General features: G+C 40.8%; 1 protein-coding gene and 1 pseudogene across 2 annotated transcripts in view; one reads left to right on the forward strand and one right to left on the reverse strand.

Moving 5' to 3' along the window:
- TAF4B (TATA-box binding protein associated factor 4b) overlaps positions 1-20455 on the forward strand; it is a 164819-nt gene that overhangs the window by 15724 nt on the left and 128640 nt on the right. The window lies entirely within an intron of this gene.
- Positions 12948-13648, reverse strand: LOC101148296 (SIN3-HDAC complex-associated factor-like; annotated as a pseudogene).

The following is a 20455-nucleotide window of genomic DNA, read 5'->3' on the forward strand; positions in this document are numbered from 1 at the left end:
CTGTTGATTTGGGGTGGAGAGTTCTGTAGATGTCTATTAGGTCTGCTTGGTGCGGAGCTGAGTTCAAGTCCTGGATATCCTTGTTAACTTTCTGTCTCATTGATCTGTCTAATGTTGACAGTGGGGTGTTAAAGTCTCCCATTATTATTGTGTGGGATTCTAAGTCTCTTTGTAGGTCTCTAAGGACTTCCTTTATGAATCTGGGTGCTCCCGTATTGGGTGCATATATATTTAGGATAGTTAGCTCTTCTTGTTGAATTGATACCTTTACCATTATGTAATGGCCTCCTTTTCTCTTTTGATCTTTGTTGGTTTAAAGTCTGTTTTATTAGAGACTAGGATTGCAACCCTTGCCTTTTTTCGTTTTCCATTTGCTTGGTAGATCTTCCTCCATCCCTTTATTTTGAGCCTATGTGTGTCTCTGCACGTGAGATGGGTCTCCTGAATACAGCACACTGATGGGTCTTGACTCTTTATCCAATTTGCCAGTCTGTGTGTTTTAATTGGAGCATTTAGCCCATTTACATTTAAGGTTAATATTGTTATGTGTGAATTTGATCCTGTCATTATGATGTAAGCTGGTTATTTTGCTCATTAGTTGATGCAGTTTCTTCCTAGCATCGATGGTCTTTACAATTTGACATGTTTTTGCAGTGGCTGATACTGGTTGTTCCTTGCTGTGTTTAGTGCTTCCTTCAGGAGCTCTTGTAAGGCAGGCCTGGTGGTGACAAAATCTCTCAGCATTTGCTTGTCTGTAAAGGATTTTATTTCTCATTCACTTATGAAGCTTAGTTTGGCTGGATATGAAATTCTGACTTGAAAATTCTTTTCTTTAAGAATGTTGAATATTGGCCCCCACTGTCTTCTGGCTTGTAGAGTTTCTGCCGAGAGATCAGCTGTTAGTCTGATGGGCTTCCCCTCTTAGGTAACCTGACCTTTCTCTCTGGCTGCCCTTAACATTTTTTCCTTCATTTCAACTTTGGTGAATCTGACAATTATGTGTCTTGGAGTAGCTCTTCTCGAGGAGTATCTTTGTGGCGTTCTCTGTATTTCCTGAATTTGAATGTTGGCCTGCCTTGCTAGGTTGGGGAAGTTCTCCTGGTTAATATCCTACAGAGTGTTTTCCAACTTGGTTCCATTCTCCCCATCACTTTCAGGTACACCAATCAGATGTAGATTTGGTCTTTTTACATAGTCCCATATTTCCTGGAGGCTTTTTTTTTTTTTTTATTCTTTTTTCTCTAAGCTTCTTGCTTCATTTAATTCATTGGATCTTCAATCACTGATACCCTTTCTTCCAGTTGATCAAGTCGGCTACTGAAGCTTGTGCATCACGTAGTTCTCGTGCCATGGTTTTCAGCTCCCTCAGGTCATTTAAGGTCTTTTCTACACTGTTTATTCTAGTTAGTCATTCGTCTAATCTTTTTTCAAGTTTTTAGCTTCTTTGCAATGGGTTCAAACATCCTCCTTTAGCTCAGAGAAGTGTTTTATTACCAGTCATCTGAAGCCTTCTTCTCTCAACTCGTCAAAGTCATTCTCCGTCCAGCTTTGTTCCATTGCTGGTGAGGAGCTGCGTTCCTTTGGAGGAGAAAAGGCGCTCTGAATTTTAGAATTTTCAGCTTTTCTGCTCTGGTTTCTTTCCATCTTTGTGGTTTTGTCTACCTTTGGTCTTTGATGATGGTGATGTACAGATGGGGTTTTGGTGTGGGTGTCCTTCCTGTTAGTTTTCCTTATAACAGTCAGGACCCTCAGCTGCAGGTCTGTTGGAGTTTGCAGGAGGTCCACTCCAGACCCTGTTTGGCTGGGTATCACCAGTGGAGGCTGCAGTACAGCAAATATTGCAGAACAGCAAATGTTGCTGCCTGATCCTTCCTCTGGAAGCTTTGTCTCAGAGGGGCACCTGGCTGTATGAGGTGTCAGTCGGCCCCTACTGGGAGATGCCTCCCAGTTAGGCTACTTGGGCATCAGGGACCCACTTGAGGAGGCAGTCTATCCAATCTCAAACTCCGTGCTGGGAGAATCACTACTCTCCTCAAAGCTGTCAGACAGGGATGTTTATGTCTGCAGAAGTTTCTGCTGCCTTTTGTTCAGTTATGCCCTGCCCCCAGAGGTGGAGTCTACAGAGACAGGAAGGCCTCCTTGAGCTGCAGTGGGCTCCACCCAGTTCAAGCTCCCCGCCACTTTGTTTACCTATTCAAGCCTCTGCGATGGCGGACCCCTCTCCCCCAGCCTCACTGCCGCCTTGCAGTTTGATCTCAGACTGCTGTGCTAGCAGTGAGCGAGGTTCTGTGGGCGTGGGACCGTCTGAGCCAGGCGCGTGATACAATCTCCTTGTGTGCTATTTGCTAAGACCATTGGAAAAGTGCAGTATTAGGATGGGAGTGTCCTGATTTTCCAGGTACCGTCTGTCACTGCTTCCCTTGGCTAGTAAAGGCAATTCCCTGACCCCTTGTGCTTCCTGGGTGAGGCGATGCCCCCGCAGCTTTGGCTCACACTCCGTGGGCTGCACCCACTGTCCAACAAGTCCCAGTTAGATGAACCCAGTACCTCAGTTGGGGATGCAGCAATCACCGGTCTTCTGTGTCACTTATGCTGGGAGCTGTAGACTGGAGCTGTTCGTATTCGGCCATCTTGGAACCTCCCCCTGAAATTTATACTAGAAATTATCCTAATAAGAGAAACTAGAAGAGCACCAGGGACAGGGAGTGGTTTTTAGAAGTGGGAGTAGCCTTGGAGAAGAGAGGTGGGAGGAAGTTTGTCTGACAGGCATTAGGACGCAGGAGGCAAGTGTCAGGATAGATAGGATAGATGGGTGAGTCTCGCTTGGGTGACGTAACTTTGAGAGTTCCGCTCACTGCTGCAGGGTCAACCAACTTTTTGTCAGGACCCTGGAGCTGAATGTCTTTCCTCTCTGTCGACCCTTGGCTTAGCCCAGAAATATAGGAAAAGTGGAAGCTGGTTCCAGGCAAACCAACGCTCCGAACTCCAAAGAGTCTGGGGTTGTTAGAGAGCCCTTTCCCAGAAAGCCTGACACCCGAGTCTTTAGTCTGGCGGCCATGCTAGTCACTTTTAACAGGCCAACAGGTGCCCAGTATTTAGCCCCCGAATTCTAAGGAAAAATAGGACAGAATAGCAAGCAAAAGGGGTCCGATGGTCCTTATCACGTGGCGATATCCTGAACAAGCCCCCAAGATGTGTCCAGAGTTGGTTCCTTCCAGCAGGTTTGTGGTCTCGCTGACTTCAAGAATGAAGCTGCAGACCTTCGTGATGAGTGTTAGAGCTCTTACAGATGGCATGGACCCAAAGAGTGAGTGGTAGCAAGGTTTACTGTGAAGAGCGATAGAGCAAAGCTTTCACAGTGTGGAAGGGGACCCAAGTGGGTTGCTGCCGGTGGCTGGGGTGGCCAGCTTTTATTCCCTTATTGGCCCCTCCCATGTTCCATTTCTGTCCTATCAGAGTGCCCTTTTTTCAATCTTCCCTGTGATTGGCCACTTTTAGGATCCTGCTGATTGTTGCATTTTACAAAACGCTGATTGGTGCATTTTACAGAGTGCTGATTGGTGCTTTTTAGAATCCCATTGCTGTCTGCAGAGCGCTGATTGGTGCGTTTTTACAGAGTACTGATGGTTGCATTTTACAATCCTCTTGTAAGACAGAAAAGTTCTCCAAGTCCGCACTCGACCCAGGAAGTCCAGCTGGCTTCACCTCTCATTAGTACCTATAACTGCTTCATTTTTTCAACTGCATTGTAGTCCACTGTATTGACATAACATTGTTTTTTGACCACTTGCCTATTCGCAGGCATTGATACTGTTTGCACTACTTTCTGCTGTTAAAAATGATGCTGTGATAAACATCTTTGCATGTGTATTTTTGTGCAGTTTGGAAACGTGGATTTTTACAGGATAAATTGCTAGAAGTGGAATTGTTGGTTCAAATGGTAATATTTCAATCGGCATTGCTAAATTTTACTCCCCAAAAATTGTTTAAATATGTAATCAACAGTATTAATACTTAATTTTAGAAAACTACCCATGGAATCTAAGAAGTCATTTTTCAGACATTAATTAATGGTAAGAATATATGAGCATTGTAATTGAGGGGGAAGGTATGATTTCAATATAGAGAAATGTAGGCTGGATGATATTACCAGTGTATGGGTTTGTTACTTACTAAATGACTATGGCTAAGAAGGCTCTTGTTACCTTGTAGTAAACTAGGTATATGATACATAGTTGTCTAGAAAGTTCAGTCCAAGACCACAGAATAAGGCCTAGATGGTATGCCAATCAAGTTTGTAGATAATAATGGGCTTGGAGGGTTGGCTTTTTGTGGAATGTAATAGAGTGTAGCAATATAGGAGAGAACATTGGTCCTGGAGTTTGAATCCCAGCTCTACCACTTGATAGCTTTGTAATCTAGGCAAGTTATTAATCTCATTGTTTTTGTGTGTTTTTTTTTTTTTTTGGATGGAGTCTCACTCTGTCGCCCAGGCTGGAGTGCAGTGGTGCGATCTCAGCTCACTGCAACCTCCACCTCCCAGGTTCAAGCCATTCTCCTGCCTCAGCCTCCCAAGTAGCTGGGACAACAGGTGTGTGCCACCACACCTGGCTAATTTTTTATTTTTAGTAGAGATGGGGCTTCACAATGTTGGCCAGGCTGGTCTCGAACTCCTGACCTCAGGTGATCTGCCAGCCTCGGCCTCCCAAAGTGTTGGCATTACAGGCGTGAGCCACCGCACCTGGCCTAATCTCATTCTTTTTTTTTTTCTTTTTTGTTTTCTGAGATATAGTTTCACTCTTGTTGCCCAGGTTGGAGAGCAGTGGCGTGATTTCACCTCACTGCAACCCCCTCCCCCCCACTGACCCCACCCGGGTTCAAGCAATTCTCTTGCCTCAGCCTCCCGAGTAGCTGGGATTACAAGCATGTGCCACCATGCCTGGTTAATTTTATATTTTTAATAGAAATGGGGTTTCTCCATGTTGGTCAGGCTGGTCTCGATCTCCCGATCTTAGGTGATCCACCCGCCTCGGCCTCCCAAAGTGCTGGGATTACAGGCGTGAGCCACCATGCCTGTCCTAATCTCATTCTTAATGTCAGCTATATTGTCTCTAAAATACGGTTAATACCTTCTTAAAAATATCATAAGGGTTAAATAGAATAAGTATACAGAGTCTGCATATCACAGAATTCTGGGGAACACCATTTATGTGGAATACAATGTTGCACAGCAGAAGTGTCATAAATATTTAAGGTACTTATGCAGCATTTGTTGATAGGTACTCTGTGGTTGCTATTTAGCTAACATGTATGAGGACCCTCCAAATTCTCAGCCGTCTGAAAGTATGGGTCTTTAAGTTATCTCAGTGCCTACCTGTCCCTATTTTTTAAATTAAAAAGATGATGCTTACTGTAGAAAATTTGGAAAACAGAAAAATTACAGAAAAATATTACCCTCCCCCCAAAGTTTTCAGTGTATTTTAAAAATCTTCTTTTAAAAAAAATCGACACAGGGTTGGGCATGGTGACTCACATCTTGTAATCCCAGCACTTTGGGAGGCCGAGGCAGGCAGATCACTTGTGGTCAAGAGTTCGAGACCAGCCTCGCCAACATAGCAAAATCCTGTCTCTACTGAAAGCACAAAAACTAGCCAAGCGTTGTGGTGCATACCTCTAATCCCAGGTACTTGGGAGGCTGAGGCACAAGAATCACTTGAGCCCAGATGTATGCAGTGGGCCAAGATCGTGCCACTGCACTCCAGCCTGGGCAACAGAACAAGACTCTGTCTCAAAAAAAGTAAAAAAATTGAGACAGGGTCTCGCTGTCACCCAGGCTGGAGTGCATTAGTACAATCAGGGCTCACTTCAGACTGACCTCCCTAGCATAAGCAGTTCTCCCACGTCACCCTACTGAGTGACTGGGACTACAGGTGTGCCTCACTATGCCCAGCTAATTTTTTTTTTTTTTTTTTTGGTACATTTGGGATCTCACTGTTTCCCAGGCTGGCCTTGAACTCCTGGGCTCAAGCGATCTTCCTGCCTTGGCCTCCCAAAGTGCTGGGATTACAGGCGTGAGCAACTGCACCTGGCCCCTAATCTCGTTTTTAAATGTCATCTTTACTGAGGTAAAATTTTTGTTATTAAAAAAGGGGAACCTAGGCTGGGCGCAGTGGCTCACGCCTGTAATCCCAGCACTTTGGGAGGCCGAGGTGGGTGGATCATGACGTCAGGAGATCAAGACCATCCTGGCCAACATGGTGAAACACTATCTCTACTAAAAATGCAAAAATTAGCTGGGCGTGGTGGTACGTGCCTGTAATCCCAGCTACTCTGGAGGCTGAGGCAGGAGGATCACTTGAATCAGGGAGCTGGAGGTTACAGTGAACTGAGATTGTGCCACTACACTCCAACCTGGTGACAGAACGAGACTCCATATCAAAAAAAAAAAAAAGAGGAACCTGGCTGGGTGTGGTGGCTCATGCCTGTAATCCCACCACTTTGGGAGGCCAAGGCAGGTGGATTACTTGAGGCCAGGAGTTCGAGACCAGCCAGGCCAACATGGCAAAACCCGGTCTCTACTAAAAATACACAAAAATTAGCCAGGGTATTGTGGTACATGCCTGTAGTCTGAGCTACTTGGGAGGCGAGGCTTGAGAATCGCTTGAACCCAGGAGCAGAGGTTGCAGTGATCCAAGATTGCACTCCAGCCTGTGCGACAGAGCAAAACTCTCTCTCTCTCTCTCAAAAAAAAAAAAAAAAAAAAAAAAAGGAGCCCATTTACAGTGAATTGAGTGCTGAAACATTTAATAAAGGTGTAGCACCAATGAAATTAAGATATAGAGCATTTCATTCCCAAAAGCTTTTTGTCTCTTTGGAAATAAAAATGTTATGCACACCTTCTCTATTTTTCACATAATTGGGATTCTGTGATACCACTTTTATATCCTGATTTTCACTTATCATTATATGGTGACAATTTTCTATATTATGAACTCAACACTTTAATTAATTTATTTTTTTTTTTGCAGACAAAGTCTCATTCTTTCTTTCGCCTAGGCTGGAGTGCAGTGGCATGACCTCAGTTCATTATAACCTCCACCTTCTGGGTTCAAGCAGTTCTCCTGCCCCAGCCTCCTAAGTAGCTGGGATTACAGGCGCATGCCACCATGCCCGGCTAATTTTTGTATTTTTGATAGAGATAGGGTTTCACCATGTTGGCCAGGCTGGTCTCAAACCTCTGGCCTTATGTGATCCACCTGCCTTGGTCTCCCAAAGTGCTGGAATTACAGGCATGAGCCACTGCAGCCGTCCAGTTTTTGTTGTTGTTGTTGTGTTTGTTTTTGAAACAGGGTCTCACTCTGTCCCCCAGGCTGAAGTGGAGTGGCTCGAACATGGCTCACTGCACCCTCAAACTCCTGAGCTCAAGTGTTCCTTGCCTCAGCCTCCCAAGTAGCTGGGACCACAGGCAGGTACCACCAGGCTTAGCTAATTATGAAAATTTTTGGGCCGGGTGCGGTGGCTCACGCCTCCTATCCCAGCACTTTGGGAGGCCGAGGCAGGCGGATCACGAGGTCAGGAGATCGAGACTGTCCTGGCTAACACGGTGAAACCCCGTCTCTACTAAAAATACAAAAAATTAGGCATGGTAGCGGGCGCCTGTAGTCCCAGCTACTCGAGAGGCTGAGGCAGGAGAATAGCATGAACCCGGGAGGCGGAGCTTGCAGTGAGCCGAGATCATGCCACTGCACTCCAGCCTGGGCAACAGAGTGAGACTCCATCTCAAAAAAAAAAAAAAAAAAAATTTTTTTTTTTGTAGAGATGGGGTTTCACCATTTCGCCCAGGCTGGTTTTGAACTCCTGAGCTGAAGCATTCCACCCACCTCAGCCTCCCAAAGTGCTGAGATTACCAGTGTGATCAGTGCTAACTATATCCTGGATTCTACGCTAAGTGCCATAGATGCAGTAATAAATAGGGTAGATATTCTGTGGGTTTAGTTTTTGTCTAACAAACTTATTTTTGTAAAATAATACATACATATAAAAAGACCAACAAATATGGAAAGTAAAAATAAGAAAGTAAAAATCACCTGAAATCTAACAACCTATCCTTAAAAAATGAAATTTAATAGAGATAAATAGAAGCTCAATTTTGGCAAATCAGCTGTGTAAATGGAGGATAGGGGAGATAATACCATAACTAATAGCATTACCTGGGATATAAACTTCTTGATTGCTTTAATTTTTTCTTTTATTTGTTCAATTCAGGAAATGAGGGAAATTTAAGTGACTTTAAGCTCTTTGTAAGGAAAACTGTGATGTGAAAAATGGAAGAAATTTGGCCTCTAGTGCCTGAGGAAGGAAACAACTTAGCGTCTAAGTGTTTCCAGTCCTATGGAAATGAGAGTGGGCTTATTTTGTGTGGTTGCAGAAGGTACCCTCACGTCTCTGGATATTAATGGGAGGCACGTTTGGTTCCATATTAAGGAAGGACTTATATTCGTGATCTGCTTGTGAAAGAGTGACACAAACAAATCTGCGTTTTCCTAACCCTGGACTATTTGAAAAGAGGCTAAAAGGTGACTAGTGATGCATTCCGTATATGTATTAAATGGTAATAGATGAATTCTAGCATCTTTAGGGCTCTTAGATTTGTAAGGATCTCCTATTTTTTCAGGGGCAGTATTTATAAATGCTGTGAATGTGGAGAAGTCAGAGAACCTCCATTCAGATCAGCTTGACACCAAGAAATTGGCATTTTTGGATGTTGGGATGTAGCAGTTCACTGGGCTGAAGGGTAGAATATGTAAATCATGTACCAAGTAGAGAGTGGACACTGGACCAGGATACACTTTAATATCTTAATATTTATAGAGGAACGGTGCTATGTAACCTAATATATGATTACATTCTGTCAATATGCTTGTAGAATAAACAGGCCATTCTTTTATGTTTGGAAAAAGTGAGTCTCAGATATTTATCAGGATTGGATTCAAAGAAACTTGGTCACTGGTCTTCAGAGAAGAGACTAACATTCAGTTTCCCTTTGTTTTTAAGTGCTTTCTATTATATTATTGCTTCTCATTGGCATTGGGCCTTTGAGATAAATAATTGGTTAAGGTTGCAAAAGGAGTGCTTTGCATCTTGAAAACACTTTGGTCTGAAGATGAGCTGCTTATTTTATTCTCAGCATTGCCTGTCTACAGCTATTCTAATATTGCCTCCTACTGATGTTTTGAGTACTTAGTTGAAGAAAAGTTTGAATTGTGGACCTCTTGGCATTAATAGCTACCTGCTCAAAAATTCAAAAATCCTCTCACATATATTGTCTCATTTGGTTCCTTTAACAATCCAGTGAGGTAGGTCTGAGGTTTACCCATCCATGAACATGGATATCTTTCCATTTATTTAGATCTTCTATAATTATTTTCAACATATGTTTTTCAATGTGTTTTTTACATGTTGAAAGTAATTAAAGTATGAAGACATTTCTTACTTTTCATAGTGTTAGTTTTGTACTTTGTTAAATTTTTCCTTGAAGTATATTATTCTTTTTGGTGCTATTGTGAATAGAATCATTTTCTTAATTTCATTTATGATTATTCATTGCAAGTGTATAAAAATACAGTTGATTATTGAATGTTGATCTTGTATCCTGCTACCATGCTAAATTGAATACTTCTAATAGTTTTTTAGAGGGTTCATTAGGATTTTCTATATATAGTAGTTCCTCTTCCCTTATCTAATTTACCCATGGTCAACTGCCTCCAAAAGTATTAAGTGGAAAATTCCAGAAATAAACAATTTGTTTTAAATTGTGTGCCATTCTGAGTATCGTGATGAAATCTCCCTCCATTCCACTGCATCCTGCCTGAAATGTGAATCATCCCTTTGTCCAGTGTATTGACACTCTGTACACTTACCTACCTATTAGTTACTTATTAGCCCTCTTGACTGTTATAGTACACAGTATTACAGCGTTTGTGTTCAGGTAACCCTATTTTAATTAATAAGGGCCCCAAAGCTTACAAGAGTGGCGATGCTGGTGGCATTTTTTTATTCTATTCTATTTTTATTTTTATTTATTATTTTATTAGTTATTTTTATTTATTTATATATATTTTATTATTATTGTTGCCAGTATGTTACTGTGTGTAATTTATAGATTAAATTTTATCATAGGTATGTAAGTATAGAAAAAACATAATGTGGGGTTCAGCACTGTCTGAGGTTTTAGGCATCCACTGAGATTGTGGAACCTTATGAGATCATGCCATCTGTAAATAATTTTACTCATTCCCTTCTGATTTGGATGCCTTTTATTTCATTTTCTTGCCCAGTTCCCCTTGGCGGAACTCTGAATATAATGTTGAACAAAAGTAGTGATTGTAGGCATCCTTGTCTCATCCTTCATCTTAGATATCCTTGTCTTATTCCTGATCCTTGGGAGAAATTCAGACTTTCACCAAAAGTATGATGTTATCTGTGGGTCTTCTGTAAATCCATTTATCAGGCTGAGAAAATTTCTGTTTCTCTTTTTTTGGGTCTTTTTATCTGAAAGAAAGGCTTGTTGAATTTTGTCAAATGCTTGTTCTGCATCTGTTGAGATGATTATGTGGTTTTTGTCTTTCATTCTATCGATAGGGTGTTTTATAGTAGTTAATGTTTGGATACTAAACCACCCTTGTATTCTTGAGATAACTATCACTTGGTCATGGTATGTAACACGTATAAAACATTGCTGGATTCAGTTTGCTAGTACTTGGTCAAGAATTTTTGTGTCTATATCCATAGGGGATATTGACCTGTGGTTTTCTTGTGATGTCCTTGTCTGTTTTTGGTATCGTTAATACTGACCTTATAGAATGAGTTGGGACATGTTCCCTGCTTTTTTATTTTTTGGAATACTTTGTGAAGGATTAACATTAAATTTTCTTTTAAATACTTGGTAGAATTGACCAGTGAAGTCATCTGGACCTGGGCTTTTCTTACAGATACTCTTTTGATTAAATATCTTCATTTCTTAAAGGCCTATTCAGGTTGTCTATTTTTTCTTGAGTCAATTTCAGTAGTTTATGTGTTTCCAGGAATTTGTTTCATCTAAATTGTCTAATTTATTAGTTTATAATTGTTTATAGTCTTCCCTTATAATCCTTATTTTATAAAACTTATGCCCCCCCACCCCCCCATTTTATTTTGTTAATTAATTTATTTTTTTGAGATGGAGTTTCACTCTGTTGCCCAGGCTGGAGTGCAGTGGCATGATCTTAGCTCACTACAACCTCTGCCTCCCGGGTTCAAGCGATTCTTCTGCCTCAGCCTTCTGAGTAGCTGGGACTACAGGCATGTGCCACCACGCCCGGCTAATTTTTTTGTATTTTTAGGGGAGACAGAGTTTCACCATGTTGGCCAGACTGGTCTCGAGCTCCTGACCTCAAATGATCTACCTACGTTGGCCTCCCAAAGCGCTGGGATTACAGGCCTGAGCCACCATGCCTGGCCTCACACCTGATTTTAATAGTTTGAGTCTTTCCTTTGTTCTTAGTCATTCTAGGTAAAGGTTTGTCAGTTTTGTTTATTTTTTTTCCAAAGAACAATCTTTTGGTTTTGTTGATTTTTCTTTTTTTTCCTCTTTTAGTAAATTTTAGTTTTAATACAGAGTGAAAGAAAATAAAAACGTAATAGGCTAAAACAAGTCAGACACCCATTCTACACAGATAAAAACCTTCACAAAGGTCAACTGAAGTAATCCGGAGCTGGAACTGAATTGTGCAGATTTTCAATGAAGTCATCAAAGTCATGTAACACAAAAATCGATTACATTTACACACTCAGCAAGCCCTCTAAGAAATGTGCCCCAAGAAGCATTAAACTTTGTTTTGTGCCATCCCGAAGACTTGCACATTTTATTTTTCAGATAGCTTAACATTTTTAATAGAGTGTGTTTTCTACTGTGCGGTAATGCTTTGGTACTATTCATACAGGGTCTCGCCTGTCCTAGAGACTTGCCATTTCCCTAAGAGGAGCTTTGATTCTGCTTTAGAAGTTTTATATAAATTAAAATCTTTATCAAATATTAATATGAAGGGAGGCACAGGATGCAACATATATAGTCAAGTTACCCCTCTGTATATTTAGAAATTACTTTCTCCTCCAAGGGATTTGCAACAGAAAGCTCAGTCTGTCCTGCTTAATAATCAGTAGTACAGGTTTGAATCATCAGAAGCTTGGCAAGACCTTAATATTTCAAAATTATTAACAACTGCCTCTAGGGGCAAGTCCATGTTACTGAGTTATGACAAACTTACTATCATGAGGGAAAACAAGAGTAGCCAGCCATCTTAAAAAATGCCCCAACCACTGCTTCTCAATACAGAAAGAGTGAAAACTACATACAGTTTATCATACAACAAATCCCATCTCTGTCCCCTGAAATTCCCCTGGTTTCATTCATTAGAAGGGGATAAAAAAAAAAAAAGACTTAAAGAGCACTTTACAGCAGCATTAAGCTTTCCTATGAAATACTCAGCATCTTAAATATTATGTACAACTCTTTTTTTAGTAAGTTAGACACTGGCTTCAGAGTTTGTGGGACTGGGGGAAATCAACCCATTCGAAACTACTCTAGAAATTGCCTTTTTGGCAGAATAGCAGGTATCCAACTAAAAAATAGGAGGGTCATTTGAGACCAGCCTGGCCAATGTGGTGAAACCCTGTCTCTACTAAAACTAAAAAATTAGCTGGGTCTGGTGGTGGGCACCTATAAACCCAGCTACTCAGGAGGCTGAGGCAGGAGAATCACTTGAACTCGGGAGACGAAGTTGCAGTGAGCCAAGATCGCGCCACTGCACTCCAGCCTGGGCAACAAGAGCAAAACTCTGTCTCCAAAAAAAAAAAAAAAAAAAAAAAGAGGGGTCAGTTTGTTGCTTTGTGGTCTTCAAAATTTAGATGTTTTTTTTTGTTCCCCTTCTACATAAAAACCTCAGTCACCACTCCTGAGTGGAGATGGGCAGAGGCTGTGGCCCCTGCTCCTCTGGCTTCTCGGCAGCTGCTTTCTTATTGCTGCAGAAAGGCTTGAAGAGATGTGTGTCAATGAGGACTTCCCCAAAACGGCCTTTACAGATGATCCCACAACATGTCTTCTGTCTTTTCCAGTATGTGAGATCTAAAAAGGAAACAACTGGTGTTCTGTTAGAACCAGAAGCCATCTCTGTATCTGAGCCGTCATCTGACTGGTTACTGTAACTAGGAGATTGAGCTGGGAGGCACTGGAGGTGGTACTGTGAGCATCAGAATTACGATATTTAAATTCCTTCTGCAGTTTACTGATATGGTTGCTCTTTATCCTGTTCCCAGATAGTCACTTTCTTTGGTTTCAATGTAGTCTTTAGACTGGTTCCAGTTTTTTTTTTGATCCTGCTGGCAACTTCTTCCATCTTTTCACAAGCAGGACACAGGCATTGCAGATGTCTCCTGAAGGAGTCTCATGCAATCCAGAACAGCTCTGGAAGTCCTTTTCATAGCGTTTACTGTCAGTGAATCCAGAACTAGAGGACTTAGCTCTGCAAATACAGCAGCCCTCTATACTGCGGTGCATCTTTGGCTTGTGAAAACCAAACATCTTTTCTTCTGGGCAAAAGTCTTCCAAAAGCAGCCGTTCCACGTGCAATAACGTCCCCGAGGTGCAGAGTGCACGCCAGGCCAGTCCCCCTCAAGCGCTCCCTACTCCAGTTTTGTTGATTTTTCTCAGTTGTTTTCGTATTCTCTATTTGCCCCTGCTCTTAATCTTTATTATTTCTTTTCTTCTGCTTGCTTTAGTTTTCATTTTGCTCTTCTTTTTCCAGTGTCTTAAGGTAAAAGGTTGTTAGTGATTTGAGATATTTCTTCCTTTTTAAGACAGGCATTTATAGCTGTACATTTTTCTCTGAATATTGCTTTAGTTGCATCACATAGATTTTGGTATGCTGTATCTTCATTTTCATTCATCTCAAAAGTATTTTCTAGTTTCCTTTATGATTTCTTCATTGACCCATTGGTTACTTAGAAGTGTGTTTATTATGCACATATTTGTGAGTTACCCCACCTTTTTTTTTTTTTTCTGTCACTGTTTTCTAATTTCATTCCATTGTAGGTGGAGACCATACATTGTATTAGGTTGGTGCAAAAGTAATTGTGTTTTTTTTGCCATTACTTTCAATGGTGAAAACCGTGATTACTTTTGCACCAACCTAATATAATTTCAATTTTTGAAAGTTTATTGAGGCTTGTTTTGTGTCCTAGTATATGGTCTGTCTTGGAGAATGTTTCGCATACACTTAAGAATGCTATTGTTGTTAGGTGAAGTACTCCATAGATGTGAGTTAGGTTTAGTCGGTTTATAGTTTTTTCAAGTGTTTGATTTCCTTGCTGCTTTTCTGTTTAGTTCTATTCTTCATTGAAAGTGGGGTATTGCAGTGTCCAAGCAACTGTTGAATTATTTTTCCTTTTATCACTTTTTGCTTCATGTATTTTAGGCTCTGTGTGTGAGGTATATGCGCTTAAAATCTTACATCGTGTTGATCTGTTAGCCCCATCATTACAAAATGCCCTTCTTTATCTCTTGTTTGAAGTCTATTTTGATATTAGTATGGCCACTACAGCTTTCTTGTGGTTCTGTTTGTATGATGTCTTTTATTTTCAACTCTTTTATATCTTTGAGTCTAATGTATGTCTCTTGTAAGGAGCATGTAGTTGAATTTTGTTTTTTATCCAACCCAGCACTTTCTGCCTTTTGATTGGATTATTTTGTACATTCACATTTGCATTTAATGTTGTTATATATATATAGTTGGACTTAGGCCTGCCATTTACTTTTGTTTCCTATATGTTTCTTTTACTTTTTCCTCTATACTTTTCCTGCTTTCTTTCGTATTAAGCAAATATTTTCTAGGGTAACACTTATCCTTTGTAATTTTTTCAACATGTTTTTGAGTGTTTTTCTTAGAGGTTGCTTTAGGGCTTACAACATGAACCTCATTGGAATCTCCTTCATGTGTATATTAACTTATTTCAGTGAGACAGAGAAGCCCTTTCTTTTATGTAGTTCATTTCTGGCTTTCCTCTGCGTGTGTGTGTGTGTGTGTAATTATTGCTTTATACCTTGCATCTAGTTATATTACAAACCGAACAATTATTATGTTACATAATTTTATATCTTTTAAAGAAGCTGAGGCTGGGTGTGGTGGCTCATGCCTGTAATCCCAGCACTTTGGGAGGCCGAGGCAGGCAGATCACGAGGTCAGGAGATTGAGACCATCCTGGCCAACATGGTGAAACACCGTCTCTACTAAAAATACAAAAATTAGCTGGGCGTGGTGGCATGTGCCTGTAATCCCAGCTACTCAGGAGGCTGAGGCAGGAGAATTGCTTGAACCAGGGAGTCGGAGGTTGCAGTGAGCCGAGATCGCACCACTGCACTCAAGCCTGGTGACAGAGCGAGACTCCATCTCAAAAAAAAAAAAAAAAAAAAGAAGATGAGGGAAGAAGAGAGCAAGGACATGTTTATGTCATTTGTTATATTACCTTATTTGTCTTTTCTGGTTTTTCTTCATTTGTTCCTTTGCTTCTGAGCTACCATCTGAAGTACCTTTAGTACAATACAGCTTTGCTTCCACCCATTTCCTCTGTGCTTCTATTTGTAAAAATTTTACATTCCTGTATGTTAAATTTCCAAAGATGTAATTCTATATATATTGTTCTATACAATAGTTTTTAAAAACCAGTTATGAAAGAAGAAGTAATAATACATTTATACTGCCAAATTACATAATTACCAGTGCTCTGTGTTTTTTCCACGTGAATTTGAATTACTGCCTTGGTCACTTGTTTTCAGCCTGAAGAACTTCATTTAGTGTTTTTTGTATGGAGTATCTGCTACTAATGAATCTTCTCAGTTTAAATTAAAAAAAATTTTTTTTTAGAGACAAGGTCTTGCTCTGTCGCCTGTGCTGGAGTGCTGTGGTGTAATTATAGCTCACTGCAACCTTGAATTCTTGGGCTTGAGTGATCCACCTCAACCTCTCCAGTAGCTGGGATTACAGGTGTGTGCCACCACACTGGGCTACCTTTTAATTTTTTTTTTTTTTTTTTTTTAGAGATGGGGTCTTGCTTTGTTGTCCAGTCTGGTCTCAAACTCCTGGACTTAAGCAGTCCTCCTGCTTCAGCCTTCCAAAGTGCTGGGATTACAAGTCACTGTGCCAGCCTGTTTTTAAATTTTAAATGTCTTTGCCTTCCTTTTTTCTTTGTTTTTGAACATTTTTACTACCATGTGTCTTGGTGTGGGGCTCTCTTTGCATTTAGCTTACTTGGGGTTTCTTGAGCTACCTTGATGTCTGGATTATTTTCCTCCAAATTTGGGAAGCTTTCAGCTGTTACTTCTTTGATTTTTTTTTTTTTCTGTTCCTTTCTCTCTCCCCTCTCTTTCTGGTACTAACATTATGCCTTTGTTGGTGTCTTTAATGGTGTTCCATGTTTTCTGAGAATCTGTTTATTTTTCTTCTTCTTTTTTTTTTTATTATACTTTAAGTTCTAGGGTACATGTACACAACATGCAGGTTTGTTACATATGTATACATGTGCCATGTTGGTGTGCTGCACCCATTAACTCATCATTTACATTAGGTATATCTCCTAATGCATCCCTCCCCCCTCCTTCCACCCCACGACAGGCCCCAGTGTGTGATGTTCCCCACCCTGTGTCCAAGTGTTCTCATTGTTCAATTCCCACCTATGAGTGAGAACATGCGGTGTTTGGTTTTTTGTCCTTACAATAGTTTGCTGAGAATGATGGTTTCCAGCTTCATCCATGTCCCTACAAAGGACATGAGCTCATCCTTTTTTATGGCTGCATAGTATTCCATAGTGTATATGTGCCACATTTTCTTAATCCAGTCTATCACTGATGGACATTTGGGTTGGTTCCAAGTCTTTGCTATTGTGAATAGTGCCACAATAAACATACGTGTGCATGTGTCTTTATAGCAGCATGATTTATAATCCTTTGGGTATATACCCAGTAATGGGATTGGTGGGTCAAATGGTATTTCTAGTTCTAGATCCTTGAGGAATTGCCACACTGTCTTCCACAATGGTTGAATTAGTTTACATTCCCACCAACAGTGTAACAGTGTTCCTATTTCTCCACATCCTCTCCAACACCTGTTGTTTCCTGACTTTTTAATGATTGCCATTCTAACTGGTGTGAGATGGTATCTCATTATGGTTTTGATTTGCATTTCTCTGATGGCCAGTGATGATGAGCATTTTTTCATGTGTCTTTTGGCTGCATAAATGTCTTCTTTTGAGAAGTGTCCGTTCATATCCTTTGCCCACTTTTTGATGGGGTTTGTTTTTTTGTTGTAAATTTGTTTGAGTTCTCTATAGATTCTGGATATTAGCCCTTTGTCAGATGGGTAGATTGCAAAAATTTTCTCCCATTCTGTAGGTTGCCTGTTCACTCTGATGGTAGTTTCTTATGCTGTGCAGAAGCTCTTTAGTTTAATGAGATCCCATTTGTCAATCTTGGCTTTTGTTGCCATTGCTTTTGGTGTTTTAGTCATGAAGTCCTTGCCCATGCCTATGTCCTGAATGGTAATGCCTAGGTTTTCTTCTAGGGTTTTTCTGGTTTTAGGTCTGACATTTAAGTCTTTAATCCATCTTGAATTAAGTTTTGTATAAGGTATAAGGAAGGGATCCAGTTTCAGCTTTGTACATATGGCTAGCCAGTTTTCCCAGCACCATTTGTTAAATAGGGACTCCTTTCCCCATTTCTTGTTTTTGTCAGGTTTGTCAGAGATCAGATGGTTGTAGATGTGTGGTACTATTTCTGAGGGCTCTGTTCTGTTCCACTGGTCTATATTTTTCATCATTCTTTTTGTTCTTTGGATTACATAATTTCTATAGATTTATTTCCAAGTTTGCTGATCTTTCTTTTGCCAGTTTAGGTTTACTTTTGAATCCCTTGTGAATTTGTTACTGTAATGACAGAAGTTCCGTTTTTTAAAAATAATATCTATGTCTACTGATATTCTAGATGTATCACATGTTTCTTTACTTCTTTAAGTATGGTTCCTTTTATTCCTTTGAACATACTTATAATTGTTACTCTAACATTTATTAAATCTGACATCTAATCTGTCTCACAGGTGGTTTCTGTTGCCTGCTTTTCCCTCTGTGTTTATGTCACACTTTTCTGTTTCTTTACATGTCATAGCTTGTTGTTAACTATAGTGTAGCAACTCTTAATACTGGTCCCCACTGCCTTGGGTGTGTTACTGTTTTTTGATTTTTAAAAAATGTCTGGCTAGACTGTTTTAGTGAGGTCTCCTTTTGCTACAATAAGCAGCTGCTGATGTTACTTTTTAGAGGGCACATCCTTGAACATGAGCACTGTCATCTTTAGCAGGACTCTGTCTCTGCCTCATCTCTCTGTTAAGGTGTCTGCTTATGCTGGTATCACAGCTGGCTGTTAGGATCCACTCATTGCCAGCTGATTGCCCTATTGTTTTCAACAATGCTCTAGAGCCTAACTTGTTCCACAGTCTGATCCAATTAAATCTGGGCTCCTTTACAGAGATAATTTTTTAGGCCAGTGTTTGAGGTTTGTTCTGACCCAAGGAGGACCCTTCTTAGTTGTCTCTTTGGTTTTCTTTGGTGAACTAGTAGACTTATGGTTTAGCTTGTATCTCTCATGAAGCTCCCAGCCTCCTCTTAATTGCTACTTTGTATTTGAGGGTGCCTTTAGCCTTGAACTTCTCCACTCTGTTTAATGTAAAGACATTTCATTTAGGGAGATATTGGGAGCAGAGGTCGGGACTGTGGCTTTCTTCTCTCTGAGTGATATCCCTGCTCTAGGAACAAGGTACTGGGTGTGGGCAGTACTCAGGTCTTTTCTGCTCACCTCTCCCAACATGGAACACCTCCACCCTGTGAAAGAGCTGGGGTGAGACACTTGAGGTCCAAGTGTTCCCAGTGTGCTGTCCTTGAAGTACAGATTTCCTTTTATGAATGGGAATGGGTGAAAGAAGGGAGACTTGAACCCTAAGATGCACCTGTCTCAAGTTTATCCTCTTCAATATATAGCTGGGATAGGGGGTGAGGATTGGGGGTAGATGAGAAATGCAAGTGACTTCCTCCTCCCGGGAAGATACCATAGCCTTAGCTTGGGAGGTTAGGAGAGAGGGAGCCCTGTGTTCTTGGCCACACTCCCTGGAATGGAATTTCTGTCATGTTGAGCTGAGAAGGGAAAGAGAGGGGAGTTGGTTGCAGCAAATGCCACATATTCTTGCTATTCTTACTGAGTTTTAGCAGATCTCCAATAACTGTAGTCATTTTCTGCATGCCTTAGGACGGTTTCCAAACACTTTTTTTTTTTTTTTTTTTTTTGAGACAGAATCTCTCTGTGTTGCCCAGGCTGGAGTGCAGTGACACGATCTCGGCTTACTGTAACCACCGCCTCCCAGTTTCAAGCGATTTTTGTGCTTCAGCCTCCTGAGTAGTAGCTGGGATTACAGGTGCCTGCCACCACCCTCCACTAATTTTTGTATTTTTTAGTAGAGACGGGGATTCACCCTGTTGGCCAGGCTTGTCTCAAACTCCTGGCCTCAAGTGATCCTCCTGCCTTGGCCTCCCAAAGTGCTGGGTTTACAAGTGTGAGCTACCATACCTGACCGGTTTCCAAAAACTTTGAATGATTGTTTTATAAAAATAATTTTCACCAGTTATGCCTATTTTACTGGGGAACAGGGTTGTAGAGATCCTCTTGCCACCATTCTGAAAGTGGAACTCCAGCTGTGAATATTTTTGTTTGTGCCTCCTTTTGACACAAAAGACTTTTTTTTAAAAAAAGATTTTATTTAGAGACAGTGTTGTGCTCTGTCACCTAGGCGGAAGTGCAGTGGCACCATCATAGCTCACTACAGCCTTGAACTTTTGGGCTCAAGTGAGCCTCCCACCTTAGTCTCTTGAGTAGCTCGGACTGCAGGCACATGCCCACTGCATTTGGCTAATTAAAAAATTGTTTTCGTAGAGACAGGGTCTCACTTTGTTGCTGAGGGTAGTCTCAAACCCCAGGTCTCAAGAGATCCTCCTGCCTTAGCCTGCCAAAGTGTTGGGATTACAGGCATGAACCACCATGCCTGGCCAAGAATTACTTTAGGTTAGAAATACTGAGTTACAGGATATGCAAATGGAAATAAATTTGATGTAAAGTTGAAGAAAGTAGTTAGTTGTACCAAATTGTACTACCACCAACAAGATGTTAGAATTCCATTGATACACTTTTCTCTAACCCTTGGTATTGTCATTGGTCATCTTAATCTTTGCTTGTCTATGTAGATATGAAGTGATATTTCACTGTGGTCTTAATTTACCTTTCCTTGTCCTTGGCCTCTGTGTTTCTTTTGTGCATTTTGGATACTCA

This window comes from Gorilla gorilla, chromosome 17, assembly GCF_029281585.2.
Source record: "Gorilla gorilla gorilla isolate KB3781 chromosome 17, NHGRI_mGorGor1-v2.1_pri, whole genome shotgun sequence".
Taxonomy (NCBI): Eukaryota; Metazoa; Chordata; class Mammalia; order Primates; family Hominidae; genus Gorilla; species Gorilla gorilla.